Source organism: Cryptomeria japonica, chromosome 1 (assembly GCF_030272615.1).
Source record: "Cryptomeria japonica chromosome 1, Sugi_1.0, whole genome shotgun sequence".
Lineage (NCBI taxonomy): Eukaryota > Viridiplantae > Streptophyta > Pinopsida > Cupressales > Cupressaceae > Cryptomeria > Cryptomeria japonica.
This window is the reverse complement of record NC_081405.1, coordinates 706223612-706237975: the sequence shown is the minus strand read 5'-3', so window position 1 is coordinate 706237975 and position 14364 is coordinate 706223612. Positions and strand designations below refer to the sequence as shown.

Sequence of the window (14364 nt, the reverse complement as noted above, 5' to 3'; positions counted from 1 at the left end):
AGTAGTAAGAAGGCCAAAATAAAGCCAAAAATTCAACGTGACCAGCAAGAGAAAGTGATAGTGGACACTTTAACACTTGAAAGTGTCACGGGAAGTGAATGTCGCACTTGGTGGGAGGAAACCCCTCTGGACTACGCATTGAAGAAGTCTCTCAGGAAGGCTGAAGTAAATCACGCCATTCAAATGCCGACCTTCAACATAAAGGAGTTCGAACCGGTTCTCTGAACCATGGTGGTTGGTTATGAGCCCCACAGACAGAAATCCATTATAGAGTACCAGAGTTGCACTATCATCGTTTCCTTCAAGCTGCATCACTTCCAGAGGGTATTTGGAATTCCAGACAGAGGAGAGTTCGCATGGAAACCAACCACCAAAATAACGAAGGAGAGGAAAGATTTTTTGTTGAGGCTGGTGTGTCATAGCAATTTGAGTCCTGCAGAATGGAAGAGCTTGTGGGCAAGTAGCAATAGCAGAGGGCTAAAACACTCCTTCATTGCTAATGGCGACAGGCAGTGTCTGATGGACCTGGTGAAGAGGAGGCTGACAGGGCTAGTAGGGCTTCGGATATTGCTATTTGGATGATAAGCCTGATGAATGGGCTCAGCTTGGGTAGCGTGTATAATTGGTCGCAACTGCTCTCGGATAGAATCCATGACTTTCTTCCCCTGGAACATAAAAAATTCTACATGTGCCACCACACCATCTGCCTGTTCCCGAAAGTTGTCCATACGTAGGTACCCTCGAAGAAGTGGGGGAAATTTCAGCCGCAGGGAAGAGTAGAGCCAAATAAACCTGCCATGTACTACTAGATTCACTGGGACACTCTCGGTAGTGACACTATCCAGTCGGCTAGGAAGAAGAGGAAGCAAGATGTAGAGGAGGAAAGCTCGGACGAGGATACAAAAGTGTAAGAGGAAGAGACCGAAGACTTGGAGAGTCGTAGTGGTGAGGAAGGCTTCTGGATGGCACCGCATAGTGTGGACTCAGATGAAGTTGAAGAAAAGGAAGGGGTGGAAGTGCAATCAAGAGGAGGAAAAGAGGTAGAGTGGCCCACGGCTGAAGGAGGAGTATAGGAAAAAACTATAGCACGGGTAAAGTTTGCATCCCCAAAGTTGTCCCCTTTGGCTCACCTGGTACCCTTGCAGGTATTGACAGTGGCCACGCCGCTGGGAGATGCCACCCCAGTCGATGTGTTATTTTTGAAAGTTCCCAAAGGATCCCCACGAGCACTTGTCCGAGTGTCCTTGCCCCAAGTTGCGCTGGCCATCGAAGGGGTAGTATAGACGAGGGGCAAAGCCGCACAAACACCTATAGCCAGGGTTGTACGGTCAGCTGAGGGAGCCGTACGCGCACCTCCAGTAGTTCACCGTACGAATGGCAGCATCTTCGGGAGATGTACGGATGACAGTGGCAGCATCTTCGGGAGATGTACGGATGACAGTGGCAGCACCTTCGGGTGGAGGTGTACCGACGGCAGTACCTTCGGGTGGAGATGTACAGGTGACTGTGGCCGAAGTAGTTCAAGGTGTAGACGGCGTAGTGCATACAGATGAAGGGCCAATACAAGAGGAACTGCCTGTACTTGATGCTCTCGTGGCAAGGGAGATAGATCAAGAGAAAGACATGGATGCATCCCTGGACAGTTGGTTGGGGAAGTTTGCTCTTGCACCCCACGCACCACCTCCCCCTTCACCACGCATAATGGCAGTTGGCGAGGAGTAGATTCAGGATGAAGGGATCGAAAACATGGGGCAGACCCCGAGGAAGGGGGAGAACGAACAAGAGAATACGCATAGTGTCATCAATTTGGAGGATGAGAGCCTCCAATCCGAGAACGACGAGATGATGGACACGGAGTCGCCACCTGGGAAGGATCCATTCGGGAGTCTTCGCATTTCACAGCCAAATTTACAGGACCCCGTCGGCTCCATTGGGTAGTTCATGACGGAGTTGCAGGGCTTTACAAAGGTAGCAAGAGGCATCATGGACCTAGCCTTACGAGTAGATGCAAGAGCCCTACCAGAAGCGAAGAAGCTTCTGGCATTTATGACCTCTGGATGTCGAGAGGAGTTCACATAGAAGTTCGTCCAACATGGCTGGCCAACAACCGAGACTTCTGAGATGGTGGCAACCTAGTGGGGAGCACACATCATGCACAGCCAAGCGGCACTTGGCCCCACCTTGCATGGTATGGAGAGCTCCTACAGGGAGCTATATTTCCAGATGTAGCGGGCCTAAGCTGAACAACGAGCTACTAAGGAAGAGACTACTGGACTCCAGAAGGAGTTGGATAAACGTATAGAACTTGCTGTTGTGGAAAAGCAGATTTGAATTGAGCTAGAGGACGCGGCTGCACTACAGAAGACCCCTATGGCGGAACAGAGTATTCAGATGAAGACATTGGAGGAGAGGGTCTCGTTCCTGACACGTGAGGTGGAGCACCATGATAAAAATCTGATGGAGGCAGCTATCATGGTGAAGAAAGCTCGTGAACGCCAGTTGGTTGCCAAGAAGAACCTACGGCTCCGCACGAAGCAACTTCAACAATCCCGACAGCAGGCTCCAGCTTCTACCACCCCATGGACATCTTCTAATACCTCTTAGTCTTAGTTTTCAGTTTGCCCAACTCCCATTTTGTCTTCATCGTCTGGAAGACAACTACTTTTTTTTTTTTTTTTTTGGGGGGGGGGGGGGGGGTGATGTTACGCGGCAATTAGGCTAATACTTATAATTTTGCTAAGTTATGTTTTTGTGTAATAAGACAGTCGTTGGTTACAGTAGGCATTAGTCGACAGTTGTGGCAGTCGATATCTCCGCCAACCGTTGGGTCTTATTTAGTGCAATGTAAGGGAACCATGGCAATGTTGTTGATGTACTAGTTTTTGGAATGCAATAAAGGAAACATCTTTCTGCCATAGTGTTGTGACTATGACTGTTAAATTATGTTCTGAATATAATTGAAGTTGTTGGTTATATGTTTTGTGTGTACTTCCTGTTTATTCCATGAACTTGAACAACTCACCATAGGAGGGAGTAAACAGTGGAAATGTCTTATCTTGAACTATTTGAAAATCTTCCCATACTCCTTCCAAACTTTGTATTTTGCTCATGCATATTACCGTCTTATCACATACTTGGATGAATCTAGCTAGGAACTCTTCCGCTTGCTTTGAAATGCCTTCGATCCATTCCTTCACTTCCTGATTTGTACTCCTCATTTCTTCATAACTATCAAATGATTCTTGAGGAATAGACATTGGTGAGACAAATGTAGAATCCTCTTGCCTCATTGAGTTCATCAACTGTTGTATGAGCTCTTTCAACCTCATGTTTTCCAATTCCAACCTTTCTTTCTTTTCTTCAATTTTGTCCATCCTTGCCTTAATTGCCTTGGTAGTATCATGGGGTTCTTGAAAGTCTTGTTTCTTTGTTGATGGTCCAAGGTCAAGTGTCTTGATTTCATAGTCCATCAGAGTGATTTCTTCTCGACTTATCAACCATTTGCACTAACACCTCAAGATGAGTGATCCTTCCCTGTCTCTACTAATTTGAGAGAATTTCTTAGCTTTCTTTTATTCCTTAGTTTTACCAATTCAAGCTAAAAAATCATCTATATCTTCAATTGGTTGAATTTCCTCCACTATTGTCTTTTTTCAAGTTGTTTTTCAACCAATCAGAAACCATGGATAATTCCATCCCATCTTCAAGCTGAATATCATCATTAAGTCCTCTCAACATTGAAATGATTTCCTCATCGACTTCCTCATTATGATTGGGATCGTTGGATTCTCCCAAATTTTCTTCTATCTCCTTTTCAAAATGACGTATGGTTGAAGAAGTTGAACCTTGCTTTTGCTCATGATGTACTAATTGTGGTGATTTGTGCTAATCATGATCACCTTGAGATAACATCTTTGTCTCGGATTCCTGCCTTGATTCATTTCCTGTATTATGTGTATCAATCTCTCTAATGGATGAAGTGCTCATTGTGGATAAGTGGTATTGGATTTTTGCTTCTTATGCCTTGATTCTTGACTAGCAACTTCCTTGTCTTTCACTTGTGAACTTTCAGCCATTTCCTTCCTCTTTCTAGAAACTTAAATTTCTCCTTCACTATTTACCTCTTCATTACTCTTCATTATTTCATCTTCTTCAGTGCAAGATTCAACATTTTCTATTCTTCCATATGTTAAAGGAGTACCTTGTTTCCTTAGCCTGTTGATTTGCTGGTCCACCCATTCCCTTGAGTAATCAATCACCTCTCTCATCAACGTGTTTAAATCTGCTATTTCTAGTTGTGACCAACATGGTGCCGGAACAGGTTTATCCTTCTCTTGTTCATATTGAGGATGTATGTGGTTCCCACTGTCTTTCACTTGATTAGGAATTGAAAAGAGATCACACTTCCTCATGAAGTCGACGGATATTCTTGACCACAATTCATTAGCTAGGTTTGCCCAATAGTCCTTGTTGACGTGTGTTTTGTACACAATCATACACAGAATAAAATACCCAAAGGCATCTTATCCTCTCTTGAAAAAAGCCTCTAACTGCTGAAGATTCGCATGAAGGATCAGTTAAGATGACTCCAATGTTCTGGTTAGTAGGGTCTCTACGTGTGGACAAGCACCAGTGGTATGATGTGATTTGTTGTATCCTCAAGGGGTCTTACGCTCCGAAAGCCTAAAATTTTACTAAACTAAGAAGCTTTTCAAAAAATAACAAAAGGATAGGGTTTTGCAAGAAGTCTAATCTAATCTAACCCTAAAAATGACTTCATGTGGACAAGACTTGGCAAGATTCTACCAACTTCAATTTCGCCATAAAATAACAACTCAATTGAAATTGATGCGATCTTCTAAGGTAACAAATGGTTCTTCAACACATCAAAGATCAAAGACACTACCACGAAGGTACATATCCAAGATACAATAACGATTGAAGGTTAAGTGATTCGAGTATTCTCCAGTCGACCACGCAAGGCGTTCCTACAATCAGCAAGAAGCTAGTGGTTTGGAAAGCGAATCCCACCAAAGATCAAGTCCAACACTTTGCCCTTCGAATTAACACACTACTTTGATTGAGAAATGATTCAAGGAAAATGAACAACCATGAAGATAGCCAAGAGAATTGCAACAAAACACCATAACTTCAATATTTCATTGATCTCAAAGCCATCATGTACAACAATTGTTTGAATTCTTTCTTCAAAGCTCAATCTTGCTACAAAAGTAAATTGCTTCTAAACTCTAATCTCTCTAATCTCTTGACTATCTCTATTCTCTATTACATTACTATTCAAATGAAATGAAAAATGAGGGTATAAATAGCTTCCTCAATTGCATTGTATGGTCCAGATTGAAAGTAGATCAACGATCAAGATCATGACACCTAAACCCTAATTAGGGTTTGTTACAAATGGCCTCCTTTTTACTGAACAATATTAAATGCATAGCCAAATATTAAATTTGGCACAAAAACCTAGGAGACATAAACCAATGACAATTAAGGTGCCATGTCATCTATAACAACCTATCATCTAGAATCTTATTCCCTTTCCAATTCTCTTTTTTAGCATATGCAATGAATCTTGATACGATTCCTTCGATCTCTGCAATTGGAATCTCGGGAAGATTCTTCATACTTTCTTCTAAGTGAATGACCTGATCAAATGCATCTAGAAGAGCTGCGTCCCATGAAGTTTCAAGTTCCTTTGTTCTTTCAATCAAGAGCATGGTGGCAAACATCTGATCATATTGCTCGTCTGTAACATTAGCGTCCTTACAAAAGATGACCATGATTCTATCCTCTAATTCCTGCATATCCACATCTGTCTCGATCTCGATCCTTCTGCCAAGAATGGTACGTAGTACCTCAAATACTTTGTCCTGGATCGGATTGATCACCTCCTCCACTTGGCTACATCTAGTACTGATGTCCTCAAAGAAAACACTCTTCATATGGAGTAAGGTTGACCACTGAAGCAAACTGTGAGGTCCTCCATCCATGATCTTTTCTTGCGCTAAGACCTTCCTTGATGTGTGTCTAATGACTTTCAAGACAGGAACGATAACATCTTTGGTATGAGCGAATGCGGCTACTGTTATCATCAAATTGTGGATTATCTCAAGAACCTGGATAGCTTGATGAATAATCTTCATCATCCTTGTTACAAACTCTACGGCAACTGTATGAGATTTATCCATCCAAGTACTCGTACGCTGGACCATATTCCTGAATCTTTCTGCCCCATTAATTGATTGAAGTGGAAGTGCTTGCACTGGTGATCTAGCTGGATCCTGACGTCCCAAAGGCTCATTGAGATGACTGAAATATGTCCTCCATGCACCGACCTCTCTCTCAAGCTTTCTATTCTTCTCCATTTCTTCTCTAAGCTTGCCTTTCAATGCCTCAAATGAATCGGTGGCATCATCCAACGTCTGCTCAGCTGTGGATGGTCCTAGCTCAAAAGTCTGTATATCATATTCCTCTGCTAGGATCTCACCTTCATATTTGTCTACTGCCGGTGTAGCTATCTGCAGTTTTCTGGATCCAGTCTCATCTCGAATCATCTTGGACATCTTGGTAGCCTTCCTCTTCTCTGTTACTTCGTGAGAACGTCCAACAAGGCTTTCCAAATCAATTGCATTATCTTCGTCTTCTATCACGATCACCTTGGTTAATCTTTCCTTCAACCAATCTGGGATAGCTGATCTTGTCTCTTGAACTTGAATTTCCTTATGTACTACTTCTTCTTCTCTGGGAGGAGATGTTATTTCGTTGCCTTCTCTATCTTCATCTAGCTCATAATCTTGGAGAGATCCATCTGGTGACCCTTGCGGTGCCTGTCCTTCCTCCTGCCTATCATTCTGTACCATCGACTCCATGGATTCTTCCACTTGAAGTGTCCTTTTCTCTTGTCGAGAAGATGTGCCAGATGAACGATCTCGGTTGGCCTCTTGTTTCTTCTTGGAAGATTCTCTCTTTCCAGGTCTCTCTTTCCTCTTCGAGCCTCTTGGATGGAGATTGCCTTCACTGGCACATCGAAGGTTACCTTCACCTGAATTTCTAGGATTAGGATTGCCTTCACTCACACTAGCTCCACCTTCGGCTGGTTTCTCTTCCAAAGTGAAAGTCATAGCTATGCCTTGCTCTCTCAACTTCTGATGTTGTACGTCAACCCATCTGCGAGTACAACACAAGACTAGAGCCATCAAAGCATCTAAATCCACGACCTCGGGCTCATTCCAATCTAACCTTATTGATTTGCTTTCTCGATCATAGGATGACTGGATATGTCTGCCACTGTCCTGTGCTTGGTCGGCCACTCTGTAAATCCTGCATTTCCTAATGAAATCCAAAGGCAATCTAGAATGCATTTTTCGTTTCACTTCAAGATCATCTAAGAGATTCATCATAAAATCTTCAATTTGGTACTCATGCTTAAATTTCCTACCGACTGTCTCCTCTAAATGTCCATGTGGATCAAAGCTTTCTCTCAAAGCAAAGGATGAAAAAGAAAACAAGGCTAACTCCTTCTCTGCGTCATCCATGGCTAAAGCATTAGGACATACCTCAACTGAATTGCCCAAAATGATAGGTACCGGAACTCCATTTCCATGTCTGTGTCTGAAAGCCTTCGCATAAGCTGCCAACTGTCTTGTTACCTCAAGTAACACTATTCTGTCTGTCGGATATCTCGGCAACATGTATGGAGGTGAAGGACATCCATGAACTCTGATATAAGTAAACTTCGGAAATTGGATAAACCAAGCACCGTACCTCTTCACTAGTTCCTGCGCATCCTGAGATAATCTGTTGTGAATCCCGCCTTGCAACGTCCTTGTGATGTTCATCGTGAAGGTATCATTAACTAGCTTGTAGTTGCTTCCTGGCGGATGATGCAAGTGGACATAGGAATCACAAACTCTGACCTCGCCGGGTCCTCTTCCAATCACTCCTCTATGAGGTAGTCCTGCGTACTCAAAACTCCTAATCAAAGCATATATGACGTATGAACTCATGTGGAAGGACTTGGTAGCTTTTAGTCTCCTCAACTGTACGTCCAAGCAATGGCTAATCATTCTATCCCAATGTATGGTACCTTTCCCTTGAACGATCACCTGGATGAAGTAGAACATCCACTTCTCAAAGTAGAAGGCCTGAGGGGCTCCTGTGACTCAGTTGAGCATTGTAATCAAATCTCTGTACTCTTCCTGGAAATCGATCCTATGTGGTGTGTTCGGTACCTTGCTCAGGCGAGGACGACTCTTGAGTAACCAGTTCTTGTTAATGATGCTTAGGCAAGCATCTGGATCATCTTCGTACATTGACCTGGCTCCTTCTATACTCTTGTAGACCATATCTCTGTGCTCTGGAAGATGGAAAGCCTCACTTATAGCCTCTTCTGAAAGATAAGCTAAAGTGTTTCCTTCCTTGGACACGATTGTTCTGGATTGAGGATCATAATGACGAGCACACTCGATCATCAACTCATGGCACTGAACTGTTGGAGGGAAGCCGGCCGCCTTAATGATGCCACTTTCGATTATCCTCCTGGCGACAGGTGATGGCTTGCCAATGTACGGGACCTCTCGAAACTTCTTCGTGCTGAAGTTGCCCAAGTTAGTATCTCCAATGTTGCTCCACTTCGACACGATCTTGGTCTCCACTTCTTCGGTCCTTTGATCTTCCTTCATGAGAGCTGGACGACTGGTGGATGCTCCCGCCTTCGGGGTCGCCATACCTACACAACATTTCATAATAAGTAACTAGATATTGCAATGCATAACATAGATTACATTAATTTTAGGAAACTTCATGATAAGTCTTTGAGTTATCATTTCCTAAAAAACGATTGAGCTATTGAAATTCAAAATTTCAAAATTCAAAATTTAAGCTATGACGATCTAGAATTAAAATTAAAACAATAAAACCATATCGCCATACCTCACTAGAGAACTAACTCTAGAATGCAAAATGAATAAAATCGCCTAGGCAAAATTGACGTTAGATAGCCTTCAACGTGATCTTCAAACAAACGTCCTTCTTATCAACTTCGCCACCCTTGGAGTCTTTGACGTATTCTTCAATTTCTTTCGCCTTAATTCAAACTTCAAGTTCGCACTTCCTTGCTTGAAATGAAATTCGCACCACCTTGAATACAATTCGCACCTCTTTGGATAGAAACTCGCACTTCTCCTTTATGAAATTCGCTTCCTCATTGCATACTCCAAATCGCATATAAGAGATGATAAATGACAATGTAAAAATGAAACTTTCACCCTCCCTTTATAAGCGCTCAACTCCATTTACCTCTAGGCCGACTTTTTGCAAAATATAGCAATTAAAATGGATTTTTTAAATAAATAATAAAGGCCGACCTCACAATCCAAGCGCTTCATTTAATTTTTTTATTAATTAATAATTAATTATTAAATGCCATCGTTTTTTTAATTAATAAATTCGATTTTTTCACAAGGCAAAATAATAATTAATTAATGATCAAGCGCAATACTTAAATGCTAATTTAATTGAATTTTCAAACTTTATCGATTTTTTAGCATTTAAATAAATTCAAAAAATGTTTGCTTTGGGCGCCAAAATTTGAAGATGAAAAATACAAACCTCATCGCCCTGGTCCCTGGCTGAGGGACAGGAGCGATCTACCATTTTAGTCTCGATCCTTGTACTTTTGACGTTCAAAATCTTCATTCCTACGTTGAAATTGCCATTTTCGTTGAGTCATTCGAGCTTGATTGACTTGCTTGTGTGAACGAATGCCTCTTATGACCATTATCGCCCTGGTCCCTTGGAAAGGGACAGGAGCGAACTTCATAGTTTCTCCTTGATCTTGCTTTTTAAATCTCAAATCTCCATAATAAGGCGAACAATAATGTTATTTCTTCATTCCATGCTTGTCTCACTTGACTTCTACAAGGCGTATTTGATGTTTGGAGGATTATCGCCCTGGTCCCTTGGTGAGGGACAGGAGCGAACTTTGTGTCCTGGCTCAAATTTACAAACTTTTGATCTTTGCCTCTTGTTCATAGTCTTCCAAATGGCGTCCTTGACCTCGTGCGACCCTGCCTTGTCATGCATTTGAAGGAACATGAAGGTTTTAATAAAAATCGCTTTGGTCCTTGTCCAAAGGACAGGAGCGATATAGCTTCTTTGTACAAATTGGTATTCATTTGACGTTTAAAACCCTTGTATATCATCTTGTTAAGACGCCTTAGACCTTGTGCGACCTCGCAAAACCTTGACTTGGCATGAATTTTGCATGAATTGGCAAATATAGTATATATCGCTCTGGTCCCTTGGAGAGGGACAGGAGCGAATTTCAAGGTTTTGAGCTCGTCCTTGCCTTCTTCAACTTGCTATTACCTTCATTGGGTAAAACGTAGTCCCTTAATCCTTCTTGGTCGCTTAATACTTGGTAAACTTTCAAAATCTAGGCCTTTATAGGAATTTCGCTCTGGTCCCTGCCTGAGGGACAGGAGCGAACTAGGGTATTTGGTGCAAAATCCTTCATTTTGGCGGTCCTTGCAACTTTGTTCTTCATCGAGATGCCTCAAAACGCCTTCACCACCCTTGTACTTCGTCTCGGAGAGGTTTAAACTTAGCAAAAAGGCAACATAATCACCATATCGCCTTGGTCCCTGACTGAGGGACAGGAGCGATTTTGCTCTTGTAGGCTTCATCTCACTTCGCTAACTTCAAAAATTATCTTAAATGGTCTTGTAGCGCTCCGTTTCACTTGTCCATGCCTTGGAATTCATTGTAATTTGGCAAGAAACTTGTCTAAGGTAAAAATCGCTCTGGTCCCTGACTGAGGGACAGGAGCGAACTTGGGCATTTGGGTCCCTTGTTGATGTTTTGTAATCTTCAATTTCTCTTCAACGGGTTCAATTCACCTCCTTTCTTGCCTTCAAACCTAAGACTTGCTTGATCTTTGCCCAAAACATGCATCATGAAGAATTTCGCTCTGGTCCCTGGGAGAGGGACGGGAGCTACAATGGATTTCGCCCTGGTCCCTGACTGAGGGACAGGAGCGATTTTGCAATTAGGTCCATTTTTCTTCATGTTTGTGCCTTCAAATTATATTCAACAGGTAAAATGCACCTCTTTGGACCTCTTCAAATCGTCAAGTTGTTAAAATCCTACAAGGACAAAGCAATATTTGATTTTAAGCTCCGGTCCTTCACTGAGGGACAGGAGCGATTTTGACTCCTGGGGCATTTCCGTGTTCGTGAAATTCTTCAATTTATATTCAACGGAACGATCACGCCTTTCTTTATCATTTCCAATTCGAAATTCATCTTGACCCTGCAGGGATAGTAAGATTTTTGAAAATGAGCTCCGGTCCTTTACTGAGGGACAGGAGCGATTTTGCTCCTACAGGCCAAAATATCATGATTTTACAAGTTTAATCACTTCACAAGGCAAAAACAAATCATTCCCCATGCCCAGGATCAAAAATCAAAAAACTCAAAATTTGGTCAAAATTACTCAATTGGATAAAATTCACATTTTCACCATCAACACTTAGACAAATTAAGACTCCGCATTCAAAATTCTAATTGAAGATAGACCATTCTGGCGAATTCATTTTATTCAAAATTGCATCCTACGAGAGGAAGCTCAAAAAGCTCTCAAGACTGACTGGACTCTGGCCTGAAAATGTCAAAACGGGAACCCTAAGGCTTGACCCTAAATCCAGACAACTGACAAACTACCAAAACCCTAAAAAGAGCAGAGAAAAAGAACAAGCAGAACGAGCAAAAAGAGGGGGTCCCCATTTTAAATGGGGCGATGTGTGAAATGGTCACAACAGTCCTCTAGATCGATTCTATGCTTGTATCTCTTTCCTTCAGCTATGAGGATCTTATGAGAAGGACCAAAGTGAGTTCTAGACTTGTATGTTCCAAGTTGATGGAATTGCAACCCTGTAGCCGTTTCTACTACCAAAGTTGTAAGGCATATCCCTAACATTTTCCCAAGTGTGATAGGGAAGTTTACACCGGGTCTATGCTTCTCTTTCTAGATGGAGTCAAACTCAGACAATTGTCTCACTATCTCAAGCAACACCAATTTATCTGTCAAATACCTCAAAAGTTTATAAGGATTATATGAGCATCCTTGAATCCTTATGTAAGTGAAGATCAGGAATTGAATAAACCACGATCCGTACTTCTCTATCAATGCCATCACTTCCTTGGATAATCTTTTGTGTAATCCACCTTGTAACAAATGAGTGAGATACATTGAGAACATATCATTCACTCTTCTATATTGTCCTTTCTCATGCAATTGCAGCTGAGGATAGAAATCATATACCTTGAGTTGAACTCTCCTACCTCCCACTTCACCTTTGCATATCAGCCCTTTATGTTTTATATGCCTAGCCAACATGTATACTATATAGGAACTCATATAAAATGTCTTTGTTCTTTCTAAGTTCCTTAGCTGAATATACAAGTTGTCACTTATCATCTTTGTTCAATTTATCATTTCCAATCCAGCTGAAATCTCCTCTGTGAAGTAGAACGTTCATGTTTCAAATAGTGAGCCTTGAGGAGCCCCCATGATCCTATTCAATAGGAATATCATATCACCATGCTTGGAATGATGTCTCCTTGGTTAGCTGACCCATTCAATGTTGATGAGAGTCATTCGTGCATCCGGCTTCTCAAACATTGCCTGAGATTCCTCATTAGTTTGAGTTAGCATTCCTTGATGATAAGGGATACCAAATGTTTCCCTTATTGAATCTTCATTGAGGAACACAAGTACCATTCCTTTAGGTGTCTTTATAGTCCTTAATTGTGGATCATAATATCTAGAACACTCAACTACCAATTCATTGCATTGCACTGCTAGTGGAAAGCCTGCTGCTTGACATATCCCATTCTTCATCATGTTGGCTACGAAAGAGGATGGCATTTGATTCCTCGTTCCATACATCCCTTGCTTGATCTTGGCCATATTTAGCTGCTTGAAGTTGGTATCTCCAACTTTCTTCCACTTAGATGACATTTGAGATTCTCGATAGAATCCTTCACGCACCTTCTTCATTTGTGTCTTCCTAGCAGCAACTCCTAACTTTGATCCTGACATGATCCTGTATGAAGCACGAAATTAATGACCTTAAAGAGCTATTGAAATGCTAAGGATAATCAATTTCAAGATTTCCTAAGTTCTAATTTTACCTATAAGTTCAGAATTCAAATCCTAAGATCAAAATTCAACATTAAAAATGACACTTCAAGGAAACATGCTTGATAATACCTGAAAATGAAAATTCTCACAAATTTCTCCTGGAAAAGTTCTGATTTTAACTCAGATTGCTAAATATTTGTCCTAGAATTAAATTTTTCCCTCTTGGTATAGGACGACCTGGGCTTTGATCTTTGATCAGCCCTCTTGAATTCCTCTTGGAACAATTAATCTCCCACAATTCGCCTCTTAATACTGAATTTCTTATGCTGGCTGTGGCTTTAAATATCTTCTTTCTTTTTATGCGAACTGGTTATATTCTTCTTCTTAAACAAATTTGAAATAATTCCCTTGGATGAAAATTTAGAAGAGCAGATTTGAGTTTGGTTTTAAATGAGCGCTTACCTCCTTCCTTATATATGTCTGATCATCAACAATTGCATCCCTTCATTACCTTGCAAATCTGACCTGCATTTACAAACGTTTTGTGTTTGCTTGAAATTAATTAAAATTCGTATTTGCTTTGGACTTAATGATTGGGTTGGCATTTTCTCCTTTCATGCGATTTAAATAATGATCAATTAATGTGTAGCGCTTGCGGTTTTTAATGACAATTTCAAGGTGGAAATTTGATAGCCATAGGGACAGAATTTATCCTCATTTCAAGTTGATTTGTTCCTATGAATCTGTTCAAATTCTTTTCAATGCCTTGAAGAGTGGAAATTCGACCTCCATAGGGACAAATTGATCCTTATTTTTGTCCTTACTTTTGACGTAACCCCCCCCCCCCCCCTTAGGTAAGTTGATTTTTAGGCTTGTAGTGGAGAATCAAACCTCATAGGGACAAAATGATGCCTATTTTGCTTAGTGGAGATTCGACTTCCATAGGGACTAAATGGATTTTCAACATCAATTTCTTCAATTCAAACCCTCAGGAGTGGAAAATCAACCTCCATAGGGACTTTTCATCTGTCATCACATAATTTACATTAGCTTGCAACCACTTGGACAACTTAGCATTCTAGATGACTTCCTTGCAATTCGACAGTTAATTGACAACTTTAATCTTGATACAACACCCTCTCAAAAGCAAAGGTTAAAACCAAATAATTATTGCAACGCCAAGACAATCTAAGCAAAAGATCT

General features: G+C 41.3%; 1 protein-coding gene across 3 annotated transcripts in view; it reads right to left on the bottom strand.

Annotated features, from left to right (window-relative positions):
* The window catches only part of LOC131046085 (nodulin homeobox), a 141138-nt gene that overhangs the window by 31437 nt on the left and 95337 nt on the right, over window positions 1–14364 (bottom strand). The gene's annotated exons all lie outside the window — the stretch shown is intronic.